The sequence below is a fragment of the Triturus cristatus genome, chromosome 8, assembly GCF_964204655.1.
Source record: "Triturus cristatus chromosome 8, aTriCri1.1, whole genome shotgun sequence".
In the NCBI taxonomy this organism is placed as follows: domain Eukaryota; kingdom Metazoa; phylum Chordata; class Amphibia; order Caudata; family Salamandridae; genus Triturus; species Triturus cristatus.
The window spans coordinates 328,860,879-328,864,452 of NC_140591.1; positions in this window are offsets into that span (position 1 = coordinate 328,860,879).

Here is a 3,574-nt window from a genome sequence, read left to right on the forward strand (position 1 = left end):
TCACTTAAAGGCGACTTCTAGCGCCCCTTTAAAGCATGAGTATGTCTACCATGAGGAGAGTGGAGCAGTGCACCACATTAAGCAATGCATATCTACTAATGTTATATATACTTGTATTATTATGTTTTCTACTTTCTATCTAGCTTGGACAATCATACATTGAGGTAATTTCCTAATAGGGGAGTACCCAACACTACACACTCCTCCTAAGGTGTAGAGTAGGGATCTTCTAGGTCCTGAAGAAATGCCACGGATCCGGCTGGACCTCTAGGCGTGAAACATGTTGACCACATCAATACATTGGGCTATCTTGGTCCATTAAGCCCTTATGATAGCCATCTTTTCATTGTTTTTATCTCTGCCAAGGGATCCATCATAGTAAAACGTTTTGGTATCCCTTATACAGTAATCCAGCTTATTTTTCACTGTATATCCACTCTACGCTCCTTTCGTCCTCACACACACTCTCCTCATTATGGTGGAAAAAGAAAAAAAAAAGATCTCCAATAAAGAGCCCTCTCGCGGGGCCCTTAGGGCATTGCAGCGCCGACCCGGCGAGGATCAAATCCTATGATGAAGCATGACATCCAATTGGATGTGTGAGGGCACCAAGTAAGAATCTTAAGGATTCCCCCGGGTTCCAACCTAGCTTCTTTTTCTCTTTCTCTCTCTTATGAACAGTACCTCCTCGATTTATAGATTACATGTTAGGAGGACGGGTACTGGACCTTAATTAGCTTCCTGCCCTCCTTTTGTGTATAGTATTATGTAAAGTAGTGGACACACTTTAAACCTGAACTCACTGTAGAGTATGTATTGAAAAATCGATCGTATTACAGTCAACACTGCTTTCCTGTTTTTTAATGTGTCGCTAAGCACTGTACCATCTTATGGAGCACCTACTTGTTTGATGTTTCTATTGCTGCTGTAATAGAAATTAAATGCAAACTCTAAATATGGTCTAATGACATCTTTAGGTGTTAGAAATGTCACTTGGGCTTCCTCAACGTCGGACGCATATACCAAATCAGTACTCTTCTTCTATAAGATCAGGAAACAGGTCTGAATATATTTCCAAATCTAAACATTTTATGTCAAAATATTGAGTCAAAAACTATAGACCTGCAAAAGTATTGACTCTAGAATATAAGCTACCACAATATCATAAGGTAGATATTTAGAGATAATTATAGATTTGCCTTCTTAACTCCACATATGCATATCCTAACATTAGATATCAACTTCTGTTTTGTTGCAGGTCTATATTAAAACATGATATTGTGGTAGAATACTGATTATAGATGACTACAAATACTTTAAAATTAGCCTCAGGTGGGACTGGGGTGTCCATAAATTGTTGTTGGTTGTAACCAAGTAAAATAAATTCTAAAATGTAACTGATGACTACTTAGCTTATCTAGTTGGCACTTTTGCCTGTTTCCTGGAAATTCCACCTTAAACTTTGACTTTTGACTACCTTAGTCTCACCTTGACTGCATTGCTCCTTAAAGTTCAAAAAGCACTTAGTGTTGGCCACTTACTTGGCAAGATGATTGAGGTTTTACCCAAATCTGCCCATCTTAGCAGGGCAGAAAGCCCACTATGTACTAGGGTGTTCTGTATCTAATGTAAATGGGGTAGGGGACAGGACCGTTCTGACATCAGTCCTCCCCCACACACCTCTGGAGCCCAGACAGTCTTTCTACCCTACTATGTGCAGATTGAGGTTTATCGCCCCTTAGGGCAGAAAGCAGAAAGCGCGCTAGATTCCAGTACTGTTCTAATGCTGCACCTCCTCTACCACTGGGCCAACACCATCTTTCTGCCTCATAGGTGGCAGATTGGGAGGTATGCCCTAAAAAACATTAAGCCTATGCCTACAAAAATAAATTTCCTCTCAGTTTCCCAGGGTAATGGCCCAGGGATTCCAGAGTGTTGTGTCTTGCATTTCCTGCCAATCAATCATTTGTAAAGCGCACTACATACCCGCGAGGGTCTCAAGGTGCTGGGAGGGGGGGCGCTACTGATCGAACAGCCAGGTCTTGAGTATTCTCCTGAAGGTCAGCTGGTCTTGAGTCTGTTGTAGGCTCAGTGGGAGGGTGTTCCATGTCTTGGCGGCGAGGTGGGAGAAGGATCTCCCGCCGGTGGTTGTTCTTCGGCCAGTGCTTAAGAAATTACCCCCAGCTTGATGGTAATTTCTAAATTTGGAGAACGACACCTCCGTCGGAGTAACAGAATCATTTACTCCGTCTGCCTGTTGGAGAAACAGGCCACTCGCCCATATATAAATTGGGCCCAAATATAGGGAAGAAGAAGTTGCTGGTTGAAAACAGAAATCGAAAGCAATGTATTGTATTGCAGTGCAACTACATTTATATAGCATGTGTTACCCCTGCTAAGGCATTGTACCGCTTTACGCCGGACAGGATGATGTTCCGGAACCCAATGTTAGTGGTTTGATATTAGCCAGACTTTAAAGTTTATGCATCACTCTTGGATTTGGCTCAGTGATTTGGCAATTATTTCGACAGCTCTTTTTGCGGTGATACCAAACAGCGGGTGTGTTCTGCAGTCTTTCGATGGTAAAGCAGAACATAACCCTTGCCCCTTCTGTAACTATAAATCCTGAGTTTGTTTCTACTCATAGAGCTTTCTATTTTAATACGTCCAGACTCTGGAATAAACTACCCACCCTAAAATAGTAAAATGTCCTTGCAACTGCGGGGTAGTAAAGAGAAAAGGTACCCAAAACTGTCTAAAAAGGGACTTCACCAGACACAGTTCCAATGAGCACAGAACTGGCTGCAGCTCTGTTTTCCACATGCTTCATACACACACACTTAAAGTCAGCTGAGCACCAAGCAATTCACACCTTAACAACCGAGCCGCCTACATATGGCAGAAAAATCACCTAGGAGAGCAAGGCAGGTGAGACAGGCTTATGCTAAATTCCCTCTTAGAGCTAAGAAGGGTTGGATTTGCAGTGACCCAGGTAATAATTGTATTTAATGCAACATGGCCAAGGTCCTAAAGGCGAACTTAGAAGAACCGTTAGCCGCCATTGTCTTCCTTACATATATATAAGTTACTAGGCACATTGGTCAGGACAAACTTCAGAAAAATGCTTCACAATGAAGCATCATTGCATGAAAGTCAAGAGGAAGTACTAATTAATATATGCTGAAACAAGATTCTAAGAAGGCGCCAAAAAGCACAGTCATACAGCTAGGTTAAAAGCAAATTTTCCCTCAACACGATTTGCGTCCACTGAATGAACCGCAATACAAAAATCCCAGCTTCAGTCATTTTTCTAACATTAACAGCTGAAATGTAACACTTGGCAGGCACCACTTCCTTGCTAGTCCTACCTTATTACAAGTACATTATATCCTATGGCACTTTAAATACGGCAAATGGGATATCCAATAGGTTCCTGACACGCTAACCCATCCGTAAAACTGTAAATCATGCTCTTTAAGTCTACATTGGCATGAGGGCTCCACATTAAGTAACAATGTAGTGGGAACTGATCCCATCTGCCTCTCGGCCAACCCATTATGTGACTTGTTGTATT